Genomic DNA, 23655 nt, shown 5'->3' on the forward strand with positions numbered 1-23655 from the left:
TACTATTGTAAACAATAGCAACAACAGTATTCTCATACCTAGCATAAAGAAAATATAGACATTCAAAATTAAAACATGAGCAACCTGTCCTCAAAAGTGAATACCCACAATAATTCAGTAATCATAGCTATCTCTGCAGGATAATCAGTCCTTCTCTATCTAGGTTCAGTCACAAGACAGTATTCTGCTACCTATGGTTCAGACAATAAAGTTAATCATCAATAATACACTCTCTATAAATATACTAGAGAAAGACTAGGAAGAAAATATATTTGAGACTATTACAGGGTCCTTCCACACCAAGACAAATCTTTCCTTTCATTTAAGGAACTCTAAGTCTATGATCTGATTCAGGTTAGGCAAGTAGGGGAGGGACCATGAATTTCCAATGTAGTGGTCCACTCATGCCACTACCAATCCTAGAGGGTTTTTAAAAAGACCTTAGTGAGATATCAGTGATTTCAGCTCTGGAATCCCAAGGATCAATTAGCCACTTCTGAAGTTTTCTGTATGTTAAACTTTATTATCATCACTCTCACCCTGCCAATTACCCTGGGAACCACATCATCTTGCTTTCAGTTGAGTGCTATCTGGCCTCAGTCAACATGGAAGGCCAATGTATGTGGTGTTATTATCCCAGCATAGAGATGATAACCACTTAAGTCTTTTACAAGAATGCTGCACTCCCTTCACTAGTGAATTTCCTAGTGTCTAGTGAGGAATGTGTTTCCTATAGCTTCTTGAAGAACAAGCTGGAAGATACCAAATCTCCCTAAATTCTTTGTATTTCTCATTCTACAAGATACCATCCTCTGGCATTTATCTTCATTTGGCACATTCCATTGGTGAGTCCAGGTTTTAGGCAATCAGGCAAACAAAATCATTTCTAGGTGCTTAAGCTAGGATGTTGAATCTATCTACTACTATCTATTGACTTCTACATTTATTGATGCATCTATTCATTTATTCAACAAATATCTATCCAGTTTTCACTGTCAGGTATCTGACAATATTTTAGGTACTGGAAATATAGCATGGGTAGAGTAAGCAAAACCCCCTGGCCTCCTGGAGTCTACATTTGATGGAGTCTACAATAAACAAATATGTTAAAATACATTGGAAGATGACTAGTTTAGCATGGTAGAAAGAAACAAAGCAGATTAAAGGCAATTGGGGGCATTGTAGTGTGTAAATTTAAGTAGGAGGGATCAGATTAAGCAACTCTGAGAAAATGACATTGAGCAAAGTGAAGAATTAAGACAAATATCCAAGGGAAGAGCATGCCAGGCAGAGAGCACAGCAAATGCAAAGCTTCAAGGCTTGTGTAAGATCAACAAGGTGGCCAGTGGTGTTTAGAACAAGGTGAGCAAGTGGGAGAATGACTGTTAGCATTATATTTTAGATAAACTCATAGTTTGGGAAATGAAAGAGAATATGAGTCCCATTTTCCTTTCTCTCAAAACTCAGTTTCGGATTTGTTAGTAAAGTGTGCCGAAACTTACCATTTTATATTAGTAAATACTTCATGGCAACCAGCTTATCACTAGTTATCTAAAATATAGGAGTTAAATTAGTAAGAATAATTCAGAGCTGTTCTTTCCTTCTTACTCAACTCATAACAAGTTTATCAATCATCTATTATGATTCTCTCTAATAACCACAAGCTATGAGGAAATTATCACCATGAGCTGAGTATATATTAACAAGTAGGGATATAATGATAAGACTTAAGTGCCATGATCAAGAGTAATTAAGGTTTCTTTTCAAATAAAGCAGTATTTTCAAAGAGCTTGTTAAAAGGTCTGGCAACATCTTCTATCTTGTCAATAAACATATCTATTTTTTATAGTTTGGCTTTTCTATTTTTAATTGGCATGCTTTAAGAGAAACATCCAAGTCATAGCTTTTGAAAGGGGAAATTAATTATTGATTGGCCTCTAGGCAAATAACTTAATTAAAGCTATATGCAGAGTGCCTGGTTAGTTTAAGAAATTGAATATAGAAACTCATTTCTTGTTTAAAAAAATTGTGGTTCACCTCAGTTATTAAAATAGATTCTATTTTGTGGAGACAATAATATGGAATAAGCATTCATTAATAGTCAATAGCAGCATTTTTATGTAGCAAAGCCTCTTGACTAAGCCAGAACTGCAGTCTCGTGTTAATGGATGTTGTGATAAAGAGATGACTTTTTCAGTAAATTTTCCAAAGGTAATCTGCTGGTCTAAAACTAGTCATTTATACAGAGATTAAGTAAATTCAGATGGAAATGATAAAACTTCTTATACTCCATTTCAGTGGAAAGTTTAATTTTCACTTTATTAGTTTAATCTAGCATATGTTTGCTACATATTGTATTAAATTATTTACAAACATAATCTGATGTCATCATCATCATAACAATACTATCAGGCAGGTATTATTATCCCCATTTTACAGATGAGGAAACTTTCAAATAACATTTATATTGGTTAATTATTTTTAAAAGATATACCTTAATTACCAACCCTTAATGTATAATATGAATACATTAAATAATTTCAAACCTCCCAAATCTTAAGACTGTAGTTTCACATAGTCCTAAAATTTTCTTACATGCCAAAGAAACCTGTTCTGGTAACCTCATCTCATTCCAGGAAAATTTTATCCCTAAAAAATACACTTCCATAAAAGACAATCCACACAAAAATTCTATTCTTTTTACACATGGATAACAGTTTCTCTCTAAAACCAAATGGAAAACCACTTTTTAGGTAAAAAATAATACATTTTTTAAAATTTGATCAAAAATTTTAATCCTTACATTAAATGCTTTCCATTGTTTCTTTGTGAAATCTTTAACCAGATCTCAGAATAGGACTTGCCTCCTGGTTTAATTATACTGTTTAGAATCTTCAAATTTCCCTCTTGGGTGAATATAAGAGGTATAAAATAAAGGGCAGAACCCTCTGAGCTTCCTCATAGAGGTTTATCGGTCTCCTTTAGTTCCATCTGTAAAGTACTCAAGATAAAAATAGACTAAACCTGATGAATAAGGAAAAGGCAGCTGGGGTTACCAGCTGCACATGAGCCAGAATTAGACAGGTCCTAAAAAACAAGCTCACTATTGTGTTCACAGCAATGTCTCTTATGTATCCAGCACTGCATATGTTTCCTGATTTAAGCTTCCTAAAAGGTCTAAAAATTAGGCAGAGTAAGTACATCCATCCCCATTCCCCATGAGGATACTGAGGCTCAAAGTGATTTCAGTGACTTGTCTGATGTTACCAGCAAAGCTAAGGCTTGAACCCAGGTCTCTAATTCCTGGCAGACATGCCACTGCACTAGATGACTTCTATTAGGGAATAAATAAATAGATAAACAGGTACACATCAAATAATCCTTTTCCTGTCTGGGTAATAGTATTGTACTCCACAGAGGCATGAGCCCTGGTGACAGTGATGGTTAAATTAGCATTAAGATTATAGAACTACTAGATGAAGGAGTCTATGAAAGGAGGAATAATAAAGACTTATGTGAAATTTTGAAGGTTTGCTATTAGGTGCATACTCAAGATACAATTGTGATGTCTTCATGATAAATTGATAGTTTTATGTCTATAAAATACTGAGTTTCATTTATGATCTCCCTTTGCCTTCATCTATTTGCTCTGAAATATAAATTGTTTGGTGGTGATACAGTCACACCAGGTTTCTATGATTTATGTTAACATAGTGTATTTTTCCATCTCTTTATTTTCAGTTTAGCTCTGTCCTTATATTTAAGATGTATGCTGTAAATCACTGTATTTGGATTTTATTTTGATGTACTTTCTCCATAATCTGGCTTTCTCTGCCTTTTAATTGGATCATTTAGTTCATTTACATTTAATGTAACTATTAATATAGTTGGGTTTAAACCTACCATCTATTTGTTTTCTATTTGCCTTATCAGGATTTTTTTCTTTACCCTTTCCTGACATCCTTTGAGCAAAATATTTCCAGTATTTCTGTTTTGCATTACACTTCATATTTTCTATTAACTTCTTAGCTGTGTCACTACATTATTCCTTAGGTAGTTTCTGTAGTGATTACAATATGCATCCTTAATTTATCACAGGACACTTTTAATTAATATTATATCACTTCATAAATAATGTAACAACCTTACAATAGCATAATTCCATTTGTCTTATTACATCCTTTGTGACATTATACTCATACATTTTGCATCTATATAAACTATAAACCTTAGAGTTCTTTAGTTCTTTGTAATTATATTTGCTTTAGATAATCAATAGTCTTTTAAAGAAATAGTTTAGGAAGTCTTCTTTATTTACCGAATATTTATCTTTTACAATATACTTTATTGCTTACTATAAATTGGACTTCTATCTGGGACCGTTTTTTTTATCACAAAGAACGTCCTTTATTATTACAGTCGACCCTTGAACAACACAGGTTTGAACTGCTTGGGTCAATTTATATGCAGCTTATACTTAGTATTGTAAATGTATTTGTCTTCCTTGTAATTTTCTTAATAACATTTTCTTCTCTCTAGCTTACTTTATTGAAAGAATACTGTATATGATACATATATCATACAAAATATGGGCTAATCAACTGCTCCTGTTATTGAAAAGGCATCCAGTCAATAAGTAGGCTATTAATAGTTAACATTTTGGGGGACTCAAAAGTTTTGCACAGACTTTCAACTATGCAAGGAGTCAGTGCTCCTAACTTCCACATTGTTCAAGGGTAAACAATATGTACAATATAAACTGCTAGTGGTAGATTCTCTCAGCTTTTGTGTATGTTTGAAAAAAGTCTTAAGCTAACTCTCATTTTTGAAGACTATTTCTGCTGGATATAGAATTCTAAGTTATAATAGTTTTTTTTTTTTTTCCTTTTCACCGTTTTACAGATGTCCTTCCATTACTTTCTGGCTTCTGTTGTTTCTGATTACAAGTTGTCTTTCTTCCTATCTTGTTCATCTGAATGTATTGTTTCTTTTCTCCGTGGTTACTTTATAATTTTTCCCTGTATCTTTGGTTTTCAGCAAAGTCATTATGATGTGTCTCTGTGTGTATTCTTTCTATTTACCCTGCTTGTGATTCACTGAGTTTTTTGAATCTGTGAAGTATTAGTTTTAATTTATTTGAAACTTCTTGGCCATTACTTTTCAAACATGTGTCCCACTTTCTCCTCCCATTCTGGAATTCTAATTTAATGAATGACCATTTGATTTTGTCCCAAAGGTCTGATATGCTCTTCTGTTATTTTTTAAATTCATTCTTTTTTCTTTCTGTACTTCAGTTTGGATAATTTCTACTGACATATTTTCTAGTTCACTAATTCTTTGTCCTGTTCTGTCCAATCTGCTCTTAAGCCCACTGAATATTTTTCATTTCAAGTATTATAGTTTTCAGTTCAAAACTTACATTTGGTTCTTCTTTTAAAGTTTCCTTTTCTCTGCTGACATCCTTCATCTTTTCATCCATTTTGGCCACTTTTTCAAAGGCCATCCATTTCAAAGTCCTTTCCTACTAATTCCAATATCTTTGTCAGTGTGCTTCTGTTTTTAATTTTTATTATGAGCTCTATATTCCTGCTTTTGTCATGTTTTTTAGTTTTTATTTTTTTTTTATCAGTCATTGTGTAAGAAACAATAGTCAAGACCGAAAAAGGTGATATTTCCTACAGAAACAGCTCCTCTTTTCTTTGGCAGACATCTAGAGGGGCTGATCTCTTTGACTCAATAAGGAATTGAACACCATTGGGGCTGATTTTCTACTTCAACTGGTTTTAGTTCATTTCTGGTTTTAAGTGTCTTAAAGGTAGAATTAAGTGTGTCCTTCCACAGAAATCTGGGATCTAGGTACCTCATGAAATCTCTTGTTTTCCAGCCTAGCTCCCAAGTTTCCATGCAGCTGTTTATTCAGCAGAAATACTGCAGAAGAGTATTGGAAGGTAGGGTGGATAAACTCTGTGTTTGTATCTTCATGGGATTCCAATATGCCATGATACCACACTCATAATCATTGAAAGTTCAATTGGATTCATAGCTCTTTAATGGCTTTAAAGAAAATATATACATTTTTAGTTTACCCAGTTTAGTTTTCATTGTTATGTCATAAGCAGTGATCTTTTGTGACTCCCTACATTTTAACTTAAAGCAGAACCAACTATATGAAACGTAAAGGACATTCAGCCAGGTCTGAGTCAGTTGTTGTTTTTTTTTTTAAGATTTTATTTATTTATTCATGACAGACACACAGAGAGAGGCAGACACACAGGTAGAGGGAGAGGCAGGTTCCCTGAGTGGAGCCTGATATGGGACTTGATCCCAGGACTCCAGGACCATGCCCTGAGCTGAAGGCAGATGTTCAACCACCGAGCCACCCAGTGTCACATGGTCTGAGTCAGTTATAAAGGATTTACAACTTAAGCAGGAATTGTTATATAAATAGGAGTGTAACACTTTTCCTTTTAAATGGAGTGATTGAATAAAAAGAAACCTAGACTACACATAAAGAATATCTTACATGGCATTACCAAAAGAGGTCATAACTATTCTGTTCTTAAATTATGCAAAGAGACCAGTCTCTTTTTGTCTTAAATATCCAGATATTCCATTATTTTGAAACAGGGATAGATTTGGTGGCCATTTAAGGTCTTTTTCAGTCCCATGGTTCTAGAATTGATGAATCTCTTTCATCAAAAACCCTGCTAAATGGTACATAAATGAAAATAAAGAGTGTCAAAAAAGCAGTATAGAAAAGTGAAAAATGAAAAGAATTACTAATTATTTTTAAATAGAGGAGAAAAATAGAATGATAACAGTCATAATAATATATACATTTATGAATAGTTACTGCATACAGGGAACTGTGTATGCTTTACAAATGTATTTATTTTACAGAGTAGTAAATGGAGGTTCAAAGAATTAAGAAATGTGCCCAAAGTTATACAAACAGTGACTGAATCAGAATTTGAACTAAAGCCTGTCTAATGCCAAAGCATATGCTATTACCACTATAATGTACTGTCTTCCTAAAACTTTAATGCACACTTACAGATATCATTAGCTCTGGCAGTTACAATCAATGGTGTAGACTTAGAGGATGATATTACACATGATATTGCTTCAGTAAAAGTGAAGATCCTAGCTGATATCTGGTACATCTATTTATATCAGCTTTACAGGATTACATTTTTGTATTTTGAAAGAACTATTGTCCTAAGACTTAGTAGCAGTTTGTTTCATTATTTATTTTTTCTTATTATCTAAACTTTTAAAAGAAAAACTCGTTCCCAATGATTCAGAGCTTTGTGAAGAAAACATGACCTAGAATATAAAATTTCACATGCAAATGGAGGAGAAAAAATAGAACAGAAAATATATATATTTCAGAGTCTAAACTTCGAGGGGGGAAAAAAACCCTTAAGAAGTCAATCTTCACTATTAGTGACACCAATGACCAGTTTAGGTCAATGACATACAACTTAGGCAAAAGAATCTTTTTTCTCTCCTTATCTTTCACCTACATCTTCATGCATGATAATTCCTTAGCATCTCACCCTCCTTGCACTTCTCTCTCTCTCTCTCACTCTCACTCTTTCTCTGCCTGGTAACATTATTTCTTCAGTTTGATACCTTTCCTTATCTATTTTTCATGTCTAGTTTGCTATTCTTTGCATGGCTTTACAGTTTCCTAAGCCTCCTCCAAGTCATACTCACTCCTTGTTTATATCTTCCATCTTTTAGATGTTCATCGGTGCCTCACTGTGCTTGGCCATATGAAGCTTTTAGTCATTAAACACGATGTAGTAACCATACACAGTTTGAAACCTGCACATGCAGTCAGATGAACTGGTGGGAGAAACACATGTGTAGAAATATGGGAGGAGATGTAACCCTTGGGAAAATAAAATTTTCATTTGCCAATCTATTACTCATAGCAACTTCTCCACACAACCTGTAAATTGTTGTCAAAGGATTTTACTTTATTTTCCTTGGAGATAACAGTTTCTAAATTGTTCAGACATGATTTAGGCTACTCATAATTTTTATCTGAACTCATTAAATGACAAACCAATGAGTCAAATCATCAGTATTATTTCTTTCCATCAAGTAAAAGCTGGTAGTTTCCTGGATAAGAGGGTGGAGAATAGAAACAAAATACCAGGTAGTATTTATGTAGGATAAAACAAAATAGCTTTACTATAAATAGTAATATTTAAAACAGTTTCCCTAAATCAATCATTAGCACCTTTTTTCCTTCAGAAAAAGAGGAAGCGTCCCCAAATTGACTATAGAGACATCACTGACTGAACAGAGTAAAGAGACAATAAAACAAGGTAACCAAGATAAACAATAGTAGTTAATAAATGATTGGTTTACATCTGACTAAGGAAATAAAAGGCATTCATACTCTATTTCATAACAGCAATTTTAAGTAAGCAAAAATATAGGAAAACATATTAATCTAAGCCCCAAAGTAACACTTATCACAACTCAGATGCATCCTGTGAGGTGGAAGTGTTAAAAAGTAAGAGCAGCTTTTTCTTTTTCTTAGATCTGCAAGTATGCTATTAAGAGGGCAACCCAGGATCTATCATTGCTTTTGAAAAAGATAAGTAATAGAGTATATTAACTGTCAACAAACATCTGCTAAAAGAGGTAATTAACAACATCAGGCTCATACTACTCAAAATAGACATAAGATCAGCCATGTAGCAGAGCAGTATATGTTTTGTTGGGATATCAGACCATTGTAGCCTTGTCTGAAAATTTCCCTAGTTAAACTCTGCTAGTTTATAATCTAAACTGTCTGTTTCCTAAAACTGAGGTATCAAAAGTCCACACTAGGGAGATGATTTTAAAAACCGAGGTCATTGGAATATTTGCAATCAAATACTAGGTGTCATGTATCCAAAAATAACCTAGTAACAGAAAGGGAGAAATAACTAAACAGTCAAAACAGTCATAACAGAATCCATCTTCTAAAGCCCTAAAGTAATCTTATAAAGGAAACCATTAAGCAACTACTGGCTATTATTTTAAACACCTTTTCAACAGATTTTTAGAATAGAGCTTCAGTGCCCATATTTGAAAGCAGACAGTTATACTCAGAACACAAAGAAAAATCAGGTGACAGTTGACAACCAGTCAAGAATAGAAGAGACAAAAATCATTAAGAGAACACCGAGAAAACAAGCATGAGAGTTGGAGTCCACTTACTCCTAGCAGCAAACCAAACTATTTTACTAATCTTGACTCCTTGTTCTTGTTGCAGTTGTAATGCATTGGATTACATTCACTTTAACATATAGATAGTAGCAATAAGATTCTTTTAAGAGAGTAAATTTAGAAAGAAAATTGGAGAAACCAGGGACACCAGATGTATAAAAGTTTCATGAGAAAGAAAAGAAATGGAACACTACAGGAGAGAAAAGTGATTCATGATTGGAAGGTTAGAAGTATTGAAAGCAATCAACCATTTTACTTTTTATACCTAGGACACTTCTTGCATTTAGTATTCAGATGGCTTCTAACAATTCCTGAAAGATCTGTTTCTTCCCAGAAACAGCTCAGGTGTCTGTCATAGCTGAGAATCCTTGATAGTAAGGCCCATTTCAGTCTTCCATGAGACTGTTTTCATATGTGCATATACATACATGTAATTGGAGATCTAAAGGAAATATACACATGAATGTTACAGATTTAAAATTGCAGCATGGTGACATGATGGTTTCATCATAATGTTAATTTATATATACTGTTTGAATTTTCCATTCAATTACATTTGTTACTTCATTTAGCATAAAAGTGTAGATTAAAATAATATATACTCAACATCATTAGTTATTATGGAAGTGTAAATCAAAACCACAATGAGACACTGTCCAGGATGGCTATAATTTAAAGAAAAAGGGAAAGAACAGATGTTGGGGAGATTGTGGAAAAACTGGAATCCTTATACATTTCTGGAGGAAATGAAAAACTCTACTCCTAGGTACATACCCAAGAAAGCTGAAAACGTGTTCACACAAAAACTTGTACATGAATATTCATAACAACATTATTTGTAACAGAAAAAGTATACATATCTCAAGTGTTCATCAATTGATGAATGAATAAACAAAATGTAGTACATGTAGCAGAATATTATTCGGCTATAATAAGTAATGAAGTACTGACACATGCTACAACATGGATAAATTTTGATAATGCTGTTAATTAAAAGAAGTCAAACACAAAATGCTATATATTGTATGATTCCACTTATGGAATGCCCAAATTAGGCAAATCCATAAAAACAAAAATTAAATTTGGGGTTGCCAGATGACTAGGGAGAGAATTGGGTATACGGTTTATTTTTTGAGTGATAGAAATGTTCTACAGGGGCTAGATGTAGGGGCTGGATGACTAGTCAGTTAAGCATTCAACTCTTGATTTCAGGTCAGGTCATGATCTTAGATTAAGACCCAAGTTGGGCTCCACACTCAGCACAAAGTCTGCTTCTCTCTCCCTTTCTCTCTGTGTCCGTCTCTGTCTCTCCCTCTTCCTCTCTCTTGGCCCTCCCTCCTGCTTGAGCTCTCTGTCTCTTTCTCTCTCTCTAAAATAAATAAATAAATCTTAAAAAAAAAGAAATGATCTAGAATTAGTGATGATAGTTGCACACTGTTACAAATATACTAAAAGCCATGCAAGTGTATATTTTAATGCAGTTAAAATGGTGAATGTTATGTAATTTTGTTTCAATAAAAAAGAAGAAATCAGTATATACACATTGTTTCCATGCTATCATCCTCTAAGTCCACTGTGCTTAAATGTTCCCAAAGAAAATTAAATACATTCAAAGAGTGAATAAATTAATGTTCAACTCTCTCATCTGAGCAGCAGGATTCCTCTGAATACTTCATAATGTTTCAATTCCCAGATGAATACATTTTACTTTACTCCACCTTATAAAAGATTTAAAGGGATGTAATACTTTAATGTAGAACATTTTACCTACATGACAATAATCTACCATCCACTTAGACTCCTTTTGGCAGAGGGAAAACTTTTTCTCTAATACTTCATGTGGTCTTAGAAACAGAGAAATAAAAGGTAAAACGCACAGCCTGATTTAATATAGGCCTAATGTAGCCAGTCAAATATATTTCCCCATCTATGCAATATATTTCAAAGGAGAACAACTTAGAGTAGTGAGTATTTTCAAAGCAGGACACTCCAGTCCCCCTTCCTTAGAGGCTACTTTATTTCCTTTAAACTTTAAAGTGTCTACAGTTTTCTTTTTTTTGAAAAAGGACTCTATTGTTGGATTTTCTAAATCTTACTGAGACAAAGAATTAAACATTAAGACATTATCTTAGGGTTAATGGATGTAGTATTTAATAAGAATCAACTTTTAGTAAAACAATAATGGTGATCATTTAATAATTCATTAACAATGGCCAAAAAACATTACCCTAGTTTGTGCTTTTGAAAGTCACAGATGATTAGACTTACTCATTTTGTCAAATGAATAGAAGTACAGTATTGCAATTTTATCTGCATGCCCATAGCATTTTTTCTGCTTCTTCAATATTATCAGACTAAGTCACATGGCAAGATATCCCAATGTTAGAAAATAACCTGCCTACATTATCCACTGGTAAACTGGGAATACTCTGTGTCCCCATCTCCTAAGTAATGTCTGTATTTTCTGTATCTTTTCAAATCAAAATTGCTTCTCAACTCGAGTGGCAACGGAATGACAAGAGCACTTGCCTCTGACTCTTCATCTGCTCTTCTGAGGGGTCAGAAGACAAAGAGAGGAGCATGGCATAAGGGACGGACATAAGCACTTGACAATCCAGAAATCTACAGGACTAGTCCATCGTTATGTTCTTGATTTTTAAACAAACAAAAATCTGTATTTGCTCAGCACACACTCCTGACTCTCCTCTTCAACTCACCTTCTACTCTGATGCAGTCATACTTGTTAATGGTGAAGAGGAGGTGCACCTTTTTCTATATCAACAGAGAATGAAAAAGAAGAGCGAGAAGGACCACAATAGAAAAGGAAATGAAGGAGAAAGGAAAAGGAAGTGAACAGAAAAGAGCACCACTGCCAGAGTGCAGTGACTTTAGCAACTATTTCTTAGTCAGAGTTGCCCCCTGGCTCCACTTGTATGAATGTCAGTAGGATACACTTCTTAGGGGCACTTTGGTAGCTCAGTGGTTGAGGGTCTGCCTTTGGCTTGGTTCATGGTCCCAGGGTCCTGGGATCGAGTCTCATACCAGGCTCCCCACAGAGAGCCGGTTTCTTCTTCTGCCTGTGTCTCTGCTTCTCTCTGTGTCCCTCATGAATAAATAAATAAAATCTTTTTTTTTTTTTTTTTTTTTTTTTTTTAAGGATACACTTCTTGGTTTGATCTACTCAGCACTCCTTCTTCACCTTCAGGCATCAGCAAGCAGTACCTCTCTCCATCCCTTTTATGGGTAAACTGATGCTCTTTCATGTCATGGGTTCTGATGGGGTTGTCAATCACAGTAAATCACTCTCACAAAATAAAAATAAAATTTATCTTTCTCTCACATAAAACATTTATGTAGAGGTGGGCACATGAGCTGAGCTCAGCTAAAGAGACGCTTCACAGAGATTTTAACTCTAAAGATGACATGCCCACAGGGGAGAAAGCAGCCCCCAGAGGTTTGGGCCTCAAGTTTCTCAGGTTGATGTCCCTGTAGGTCCCCAAGTTTTGTCTCTCCTAAGGCCTGGTTTTTCTAATATCCTTTTAATTCTCTGAGCAATCCATTATTTCCCCCGTGTATGCCTTTTCCCTGTTTGGCTAAGTCAGATCAGTTTCCTTTGCTTACAACAAAGAACCTGAACTGATGTGGCAGGGCTTGTGTTCAAAGCATTTTGCAGCAAAGATAACTTGTAGATGTAGCCTTGGACTTGGGTGGGGAGGGTGGTAGTGATAGGATATCTTGGTTTAAACTGGATTCTCTATATAACAATAAGCAGTCAGAACACGTCTCTGAAGCCTGTATTTCTTCCTCAAAATAAGGAGTTGAGCTTAGAGACACTTTTTTCCAGTTCAAAAATTCAACAGCTTTGATGAGCAAAAGGGAATTGAGTGGGAGGATAGGAGTGAAGCACTTGGCATGGATCTGCTTTGCTGATACAACTTCAGAGGGCTTGGGGGATATTTTTTGAAAGAACTGTGGGCTCTTTAGCACTGTCGTCCTCTCAGTAGAACTATCAGCTATCAGCTGACCTGCTGAAAGCTGCTGCCAGAGAGAGCTTTGGCCAACAAGACTAGTTGCCACAGTCCAGGGCCACGTCCATGCTGACTGAAGTAGGCCAGCAAGGGGCTGCTGCCTTGGACCTGTGCTGGGGTCCTTCCAACAGCTACCACTTATAGACACAGGTGTGAGCCTCTGTTTACCTTATGGCTCTGAGGTGTACAGCCCTTGCCATCTTAATATGAATCACTCTTAAAATCTGAATGAGAAAAGAGAGTGTGGATTTTTCATACATTTCTTGAGTAGAATGAACAGAAATTTCCTACCACTAAATTTTATGGGGTTTATACCCAGAATATGTGTACAAGGGAAAGTATATGGATCTGTGGAAATCTCCCTAAGCCCTTGGATCCCAGTATCCTGTACCCAAGTGTTTCTTTTTAGGTGGCACTGTGAGTGTGGGACCATGAGACAACTATGCCATGGTAGCACAGAGAAAAACTACAAGTGGAAGCTCTCATACTTCCCAAAGAAGAGCCTAGAGAAATGAAAGTAAAAGTTATCCCAGAAAGTAAAAGTTATCCCAGCCAACTTGCTCCAACAAATAGTATTAGTCTCAGGGCACTCTTAACTCTAGAAAATGCAAAACAAAATGGAATGATGATTCAGGGCACCATTTTATGTTCTGCTGACCCTGCAGAATGAAAAGATGTTTTTGAAACTAAGACTTCTCAAGCTAACTGGAACCTTTAGAAAGTAAAACTCAAGAAAAGGATATAGTAAATTTTGGAGATTTCTCCTGTATTTCCTCTCTCCCATTCTTAAATTACACCAAAGCCCCAACAGGTAACACCAATGAACAGAAAGAAGGCTCATTTACGAGCCAAAGATATAACAGTGTTTGTTCTCAAAGGAAACAGTGACAATGCTTTGGGACTAGAACAGACCTACTTGAAGCTTGTCAGTGACTATCCAATCCAGTTGAGAAAACCCAAACTGTACACAGATAGACAAGAAATGGTTAAACAGCAAACAGTAAAGAAGAACACAGATTGTTATATTCTCTTTATTTCCAGCTACTAAAAATCATAAGAAGAAATAAAAGAGATGGATAGTTGTAAGCATAACCTACACATCAATGCTAAGGGATTTCTCAATTTTGAAGGGAAAGCTTCTAGACGTCATTCATCCTAGATGTTATATTTTACCACCTAAGTTCAAATTACAGGAGTTCTTTCAAATTGAGGAAGCATAGGAAAAGAAGGTATTTTGCTATAAGCAACAACCAGAGTGCATTCTTGGGGAAGCATAATAAATTCCCTTCATTGAATGGACTTGGATAGTGGGATCTGAGCTAAAGCATTATTTCAAAAACTGTATTCAATACAAAGTAGTTCACTGAGATATTTATAGGTATTTCATAAACAGCACTTCCATAATCAAATAATTTACTTCATGACATTCACTTCATGAAGATGTTCAATGCATATTACCATTTGAAAGACTCTGGGAGATTTACTTTCAAATAGCTTACCATTTTACAAACTAGTGTTTCTAAAAATTACTTGGCCATGGATTCATTTTTTCATATAAAAATTATTTAAATTCTTTTGGAATAGCTTTCCAAAAAAAATATAATTTAGGAAACATATACCTGCACAAATTATGAAGTTTATGTGAAAGTTAAACTATAGACATGGAAAGATCTTTTTCAGTTAGTGCAAAATACCAAATATAATAAAATTACCAGTTCAATCTGAGCTTTAATGAATTAGTTTGGAGTGTGGAGACACTTAAGAAGAGAAGTTCTAATTCTGTTTTAGCCACTCATTGGCTTTGTTATTGAACAACTTAATCTTGGTGAATCTTAAAGACTGATAAAATCATTAAGTAAGATACGTGTGTAAATCATTTAGCACCATATCCAGCACACAGTAAGTACTCAAAACTATTACGGTAAGAAAATCAGTGGGTAACAAAGAATTGGTTTTGAGAATAAAGAAAAGATCTAGACAGAACCAGGACAGAATTTCTGTAAGAAAGCCCATTTCACCAGTGCTTGAATAAAGGACTGGTGTTTAACAACAGATCTATAGGCAGACATACCTGTGTATTCCTGCTATGTGCTACTTAAATAGGCCAAGTTTTATTTTGACTTAAAGTCTTCATACTTTAGTGACAACATGCATAGACCTTGAGGATGTCATGTTAAGTGGGATGAATCAGATAAAGAAAATACTTTATGATATCATCTATCTGTGGAATCTAAAAAAGCCAAAAAACAGGCATAAAATCTGGTTACCAGGATATAGGGGGTGGGATGTAGAATGGATGTTCTTGAAGGGCAACTTGTAATGAGTAGTATGTAAATAAGTTCCAAAGATCTAATGCACAGGATCATGAAACGGACAGCAATATTGTATTATAATCATCAAACTTGTCAAGAGACTAGAACTTAAGTATTTCAAGCACTAAAAAGAAATGTTAATTATATAACATGATAGAGGTGTTAGTTATTGCTACAATGACAATCATATTACAAAATATAAATGGTATAAAAATTTTTTAAAAGTCTTCATCCTCACTTTCCTGTGTTTAGAATGTCTTCTCCCAGGTGTTCATAGAGCTTGTTTCTTCAGCTCCCTCAGAACACTTATCTGCAAGGTGCCTAACCATGAGGATTTCCATGATCATCTTGCAAATAATGGCAATAATCACCACCACCCACTCACAACAGCTATCTCTGTTTTTCTCCACAAGAACCTAAGACCATCTGATCTACTATAAATGTACTTGCTATTTGTTTATTATCTGTTTATCCTCTCAGAGTATAAGGTCTATGAGGCCTTCTCTGTATTTTTCATTCCTATGTCTTCTTCATCCCCCTGAATAGTATCTGATCCATGGTAGGTATTTATAAATATCTGAATAAGCAGTTTGAAAGTAAGTATCTTCTTTTCATCCCCTCTCATTACTCATTTAGGGACAAAAGTGAATACTGGACGCCATTTTTAAAGTTATAGGGACACTTGGGTAACTCAGTGGTTGAGCATGTGCCTTTGGCTCAGGTCATGATCCCAGGTCCAGGGATCAAGCCCCACATCAGGCTCCCTGCGGGGAGCCCGCTTCTCTCTCTGTCTGTGTTTCTGCCTCTCTCTGTATCTCTCATGAATAAATTAAATTAAATTAAAGTCACCATTATGATTTTTATGTTGCCATTTTTCTAAAAATATTCTAGACAGTGAAGATAAAATTTAAAACCTTAACTTAAAAATTCAAACCTACATATATTAATATAGGTGCTTATTCCTTATAAGTCACAAATTTAGTTTTTATGCTCTTTCCTCAAAAATTGCAGAGAACACACTGTTAATTAACTCAAAAATACCTGCCCAGATTACATACAGTTAGCCTTACAGTTAGCCCCCTAAATTCCTCAAATTTTAAACAGAATAGTAATACCTAGCTTTATCTTTAAGATCATTAAGCTCTTCTTCATCCCATATAAACCTCTAGCCATGTGAGCCAAGCAAATAAATATCTGTAAAGAAACTGCTCAATGAACATACTTTATTATATATTCCACTTATTTATAGAACAGCTTGGCCTTTGCACTGGTTAATATCTCCAAACTTTCTATCCATTTATTCTTGGTCTGCATCTCCCTTGGAATTTCCCTTTTAAATTTTTAAATATTTTATCTGTTTATTTGAGAGAGAGGGTTAGAGAGAGAAAGAGAGAGAATGAGTGGGGAGAGGGGCAGATAGAGAGGGAGAAGCAGGTTTCCCACTGAGCAAAAAGCCTGGCCGGGTGCTCCACCCCAGGACCCTGGGATCATGACCTGAGTTGAAACTAAAAGTCAGATGCTTAACTGACTGAGCCACGCAGGTACCCCCCGTTTTTTTATTTTTAATGATTTATTTATTTAAGAGAGAGAGACTGAGAGAGGGAGAAAGTGAGTAGGGAGAGGGGCAGAGAGAGAGAGTCTTCAAGTAGACTTCCCACTGAGCACAGATTCCACACAGGGCTCTCAATTCTATGACCCTGAAATCATGACCTGACCTGAGCAGAAACCAAGAGCCAGACGCTTTAGCTGACTGAGTCACTCAGGCACCCCAACCCCCTCTTATATTCTCATGTCCCTTGCTCACAAAACCCAACAGTGAAATGTGTGTGTGTGGTGTATTGGTGTATGTGTGTGTGTGTGTGTGTGTGTGAGAGAGAGAGAGAGAGAGAGAGAGAGAAAGAGAGACAAAGGAATTCTTACAATAGCTTTATCCTTTGATATTTATAACACACACCTATCTTCCAGTCCTGAGGATCACCCTCTATGATCTATACACCCATGTGATCAATGGCTTCAATGGTTACTTTTATTAAAAGAACATTTTTGTTTTCACATTAATCAAGTGTGGGTTTTAATGTTTGCTTTAATTGCAGCAATGAGAAGTTATCTAGTGGTACTCAGAGAAATGCAAGTGCTGGATAAATTTCTACTCACAATTTTCTTTAATATATATTTATTGAGCACACATTTATATGTAGAACACAGCAAAATACTCACTTCTGGTACATGAAAATTTCTATATTCATCCATATAATTCTGCTATTAAATAATGTTACTGTTCTTTATGACCCATTAATACTTCCCCTTTAGAAATGTGGGAAGGATAAAAGCTTCAGTATATGTGACTCTTCTGATAATTAAGAGATATTAGAAATGCCCCTCTGCTATGGCTGAAAAGTGACTGTTTACGTGTAGCACAGGATATTCAGCAGTCAGACTGTGTTACAGTCAGCACAATGACTGTAATTGGTATGAATCTTAGTTGTCTGTTCCATAGCCAATCCCTGGTCCCAAGTCAGAATGTCTGAGAAATGACAGAAACTCTTCCCAGCCACTCTGTAGCTCAAGGTGGCCATGAGACATAATTCTGAAAAATACTATCTTAAAAAAAAAATCTGAATTGCTTTCCAGAAATATTCTGGTCTCAAAAACAGAGACATACCCATGGAATAATCCCATTTGCCCCTCTTGTCTCTCTTTCTGCTCTAGATACCATCACATTAGGACTAATGTCAGGAGCTACAGCAGCTCTCTGTGATATAAATGAAGCAAAGGACAAGATCAAAATCTTGAGCAAAAACTGAAGTGCCTGGGTCCTTGCGAGCATCATCTAGCTAGTGAACCACTCTCTAAATGTCTATCTCTGGGCTTCTTATCCATCAAATTAAACATCATAATGGTTTAAGACACCCTTAGTTTTCTGATAGCTGTGGTCAAAAAACAGTCTTTCTGACTTACTGGGCATCCATTTTCAGCTTGCTTCTCAGACATGAATCACTTTTACCACCAAAGTAAATGAATTATAAACCATACCTTCACATAGTGACCTAGAGGAAGCAGACAACAAAAAGTATATTAACATAGATACACAAATGAAAAACTGTTTGGAGAGATACTGGTTCAAGTAAATACACAAAAATGATTCATCAGTTTAAGCATTCAGGAGTGCTTTCTGCAGAGTAATAGCGTGAGGGAAAGTGTCTATATAAACCAATTGACAAAGACTATAATTTGATGAGGTTTATAACAACAACTAAAAAAAAAAAAAAAAAAAAAAAAAGAAAAGAATAAAGAAAACTGAAACTAAAAAGGAACAATCCCAAAGTAGGTTCCCATGAGACTCTCAGGAAAAAGAACTAGACAACAATAGAACTAGGACAACACAAAGAAAATGACAGTCCTATCCAATTAGAACACTCTCCTGCTTGAGCCCTGGAGCTAAAGATTATCTCCAGTCCCTAGGAATATAATTGGTCCATGGAGAAGAATTTATAAGAAAAAATATTTTTTTAAGTCCATTTACAATAAAATAAATATAGTTATTATTCAGTTATAATATTTAAACATACTAGGGTGCCTGGGTGGCTCAGTTAGTTAAGCATCTGCCTTTGGCTCAGGTCATAATCTCAGGGTCCCAGGATGGAGCCTCACATCAGGCTCCCTGTTCAGCTGGGAGTCTGCTTCTCCCTCTGCCCCTGCCCCCTGCTAATGATCTCTCTCTTTCTCTCTCTCACACACTCTCTCCCTTTCTCAAATGAATGAATAAAAAAGATTTAAGCTTCTAAATAAATCCTTTAACTAATCCCAAGTTCAAGAACCACTGGTTACTGTCTCACATTGCATGGACTGGATTCTACCTAACAGAGATTGCTCAGATTTTGCTGATTATAGCAAATATATTACCTCTACCCAAGTTAACATATAAATATTACATTATATTTATATTATAAATATATTTAAAATATATAAGGCTTTTTCTCTTACACATGTCCATTCAGAATATCTCTACCTAGACCTAGAGGTAAGGTGCAGGTTTCATGACAACTAGTAGATCACTTCATGATATGTCTATGAAGTAAAGTATAAGCTACTTCTCTCAGACCATAAAAATATAGTTCCAGTCCTCTACCACTGGATTCAGAAAAAAAGGACAAGACATCTTGGAAACAGTCCATGTGATGAAAGAAGAACTGCTAATATGTAATGATCTAGCCTGTAGTGAGCACTTCTACCTTCTTGGTACACTGAAACCTTAATAAAGCTAGCTTCTGGATTTTATAAAAGGAAAGCAGCTTAGCTTTTCTGTGGCATCATGCTGTATGCCAGTGTCCCCAAAGTCCTCTCACTCTCCTTCCCACTGCATCTCAGAGCTTAAATTTTCACATGGCGAAGTCTAGGACATAGAATCACTGGGTGCACATTGAAGAATATTGGAGAACCAGAAAAGGTCTGACTTCTAAGATATATTACTGACATTTTTCTAACTGAACAGAGACTATTCAATATCCTTCCTGGGCAAAATGAGCTGATTTATAATGCACACCAGTATGGCCCAGTAATAGAAAAGAAAGAGTAATGACAGATTTTCATCCTTTCAGAGGCTGAGAATTTTTACATGCCAAATACAAAGTATCCTTTAAAGTATCCATCAGGGCATTTTGCATGATGTTTCTATTAATATATCCCCAATTTCAATATGTAATTTAGAAATCTAAAAGTAAGGCTAGGGCCTTTTGTTCTGACTCTTTTGTGTTCAAAGTAATTCATGTACTAAAGAAAATATTTGCCATTATTTGGTGGATTTTCTGTTGATGAAGACAAGTTATATTTCCCTTCTCTAGGATCTCCTCGATTGCAATTAATGTATTAAGGAAATAAAATATCAGTATTTTTACTAGAAAGTATGCTCAAAGCTGAGTTCTAAATATGTAAATTTAGAAGTACAACACTGAATGACAAACCATTGTACATGAATACTAAGCACATAAATAATAAACAATATGTATTTTAAACTGACTATATGCCAGGCACTTGTCTGGACACTTCACACAAGATAAATTTACACTTTGAGGTACCTGGGTGGCTCAGTCGGTTAAGCAGTCAGAGCTTTTTTCTTTTTTAAGATTTTATTTATTTATTCATGAGAGAGACAGAGGTAGAGACACAGGCAGAAGGAGAAGCAGGCTCCATGCAGGGAGCCTGATGTAGGACTCGATCCTGGGACTCCGGGATCATTCCCTGAGCCGAAGGCAGATGCTCAACCGCTGAGCCAACTCTTGATTTTGGCTCAGATCATGATCTCAAGGTCCTGGGATGGAGCCTTGCTTTGGGCTCCCTGCTTAGTGGGGAGTGTGCTTCAGGACTTGTCTCCCTCTCCCTCTGCCCCTAACCCTGCTCACGCATGCTCTCTCTCTCTCTCTCTCTCTCCAAAATAAATACATAAACCTTAAAAAAAAAAAAAAAGAGAAACTTCTACTTTATACAAGGCCTTTCTCTCCAGATGTTTCTACTATTTCCATTTGTGTTTCCATGTGATAAATCAAAGGCAGTATTATTTCTATTTCATTTACATATAGAAAAAATTATGACAAAAAGTCAAAAATTATAGACAAAAGTTATGTTTTGTTTATGCAAAAAAATAACTACTTAATGTTTCAAGAAAGTCAACAAGCAGAATGAAGTCCAGTATCTTTATTCTTCTAAATGCTTTATTCTATCTAAACACTTCTAATTTTTCATCATAAAATATTTTCCCTAAAATTACAATATATTTGTTGAGCATCAGAGTTCTCAAATGCTTTTTCACATATATATTTCATTTGAACCTCACATTCACCCCATGATGTGTATACATGCATGTTTGTCACTTGGAACAGTAATATTTTGGTTCATCTTCCAAAAGTAAACATAGCCTCACCTTTAGGAGAAAAAGCAGATACTAAAACATGTTAAAGTGACTGATCCAAGTACACATCACCTCAACTCTGGACTTCTGGTAGGTACTATAACTCTAACAGAAACTTGACTCTTCCCTTTTCTATAAAAATGTCATTATATGTTGATCCCATATCTTAAAATCACCAATGGATTTTCACTAGACATCAATATCCCTCTACTTCTCTCTCTCTGTAAGTTAAAACAATAAACACTATGATTCTGGCTTTGTACTCAACATACCCAAACTCGTTCTGAAATTATTCTTCAAATAACTCAGCTTGAGAATCCTTAGCCCTATTACAAGCATACCTCACTGACTGAAATATATTTAAAATGCCTTGGGAGTTATTTTGAAAACCAGATAATAATCCACAAAAGAATATAACTTTCTTTACCTAATAGTAACACCTCATTTTTTAAAAATTAGTTAACAGTTTAATCACTCACTTTCTTTACCAGATGAGACTATGATTTCCCTGGACCTTTCCCAAATATAATATTTTGACTCAAAGTATGAAATTTTTCACTATTAAGTATAATTTTTAAAGTTTGCCATGGTCTTGTGGGACAATTCCACAAGAGAAATTCTAAGAATGATTTGTCCAAAGGCAGCATCCCCGAAATGAGTATGAAGCCTGCTAAGGTGATCTTTGATGGGACTAACTTTCCCTTAGTTTTCCAATTGTATTTAAGAAGAAGTTTTGAATCTCATAGTCATACATCATGTATTATATGAATTTGTATACCCACTGCCTAAGAAGGGGTTCTATATAGATGTTACCTAAAAAGGGGAGGCTTTCACCATTGCTGCCAAAATTAAGCCCTCTAAAGATAGTGATTTTCTGAACTAGCAATAGTTCAATTGCCAAATGACTTCTGTTTCTTACAATTTAGCAAGTTTCACTTCAATCTACCAATTTTCCCATTATGCCACTTTTAAGAGAAAGGATCATTTTAACCTCAGTAAGGCATTTCAATAAATTGCCTACTACAGAAATGCTAAAGATGTGTTATAGCACCTTTTTCCTTCCATAGAAATAATACCTTTCTGAAATTTTGACAAGTTAATGAAGCATCTCTTTCCCATCTGAGAAAATCAGTTGGCATTCCTTCATCGAGTAAGTAAGCTTCCAAGTGTTTCTTCATTTGACCTTCAAAACACCTTTTAACACTTTTCTTATGAGTGACATCAACTGGTATGTAAGCCACTTGGTACATTCCTAGACCCTTTAAAAATAATTCCATCATATTGACTAATCCTAGGGGGTCTCTCCAGAGCTAAGTGCACTTGTAAAACTATTCATAAAAAGGGTCTCCTATTTCTGTCTCTACTTCCTTTAACACCCTGGTTATATTTTACTTGGACTAAGAAACGCATAAAATCTCAAAGCTTAGAATATTGGTCCATTTTTCAACTGCTTCAAGGAGCCTGTTCTATGCACCCTCCTCTTTCTTACTAATAAATTTGATTAAGGCAAATTCTCCTTTGTGAAACCAGAAACCAAATTTTTCTGCTATGCTCCCAATGCTTACATTTGGCTTCAGTCTCCATTAATTAACCACTTGGATCCTTAAAAGTCCTCATCTCTTTCTCCTAGCATGTATATATTCTTTAAAGGTCTCTCAGCAGTCAGTTGAAATGTTTGGTCTTGCTTGAAATTAATTTTCCACTTTTATTGTTGCAATTATTTGGCAGGTTTTATGGCTTTATAATAATTCTCCAGAACCCTTTGAATCTGTTATGCTTTTTATGTTTGTGCTTGACATGTTTCCTTAGCAACACATTGATTCTGCCAACACTGTTCCATAAGATTCAGGGAGTGAACATGTCAGAGATTTGAATATGAAGATGACTGTCATGGGTTTTAATGTTTTGATGATCCCCAAAATGGTTTTTAAATTGTGGCACTCAGAAGATACATCTTTAATTTCAACCTTATATTTTTTTTCAGCCAATGTGCTTCCTTTATTTCTTTGATTCATTTCTACTTACTTTACTAATGCAAAATTTTAAGACTTGGTTAATTAATGAGGTCATGGAAATATTACAATAGAAAGATATAATCAATTTCAGAAAAACCAACAGTTCCCACAAATCCGACTAATTTAGTCAATAAGCTTTTTTACAAATGTGAATTAATTTATGC

The 23655-nt window shown here is 35.1% G+C and overlaps 1 long non-coding RNA gene across 4 annotated transcripts in view; it reads right to left on the reverse strand.

Moving 5' to 3' along the window:
* LOC140636720 (uncharacterized) overlaps positions 1-23655 on the reverse strand; it is a 484700-nt gene that overhangs the window by 411329 nt on the left and 49716 nt on the right. The gene's annotated exons all lie outside the window — the stretch shown is intronic.

The sequence above is a fragment of the Canis lupus genome, chromosome 7, assembly GCF_048164855.1.
Source record: "Canis lupus baileyi chromosome 7, mCanLup2.hap1, whole genome shotgun sequence".
Lineage (NCBI taxonomy): Eukaryota > Metazoa > Chordata > Mammalia > Carnivora > Canidae > Canis > Canis lupus.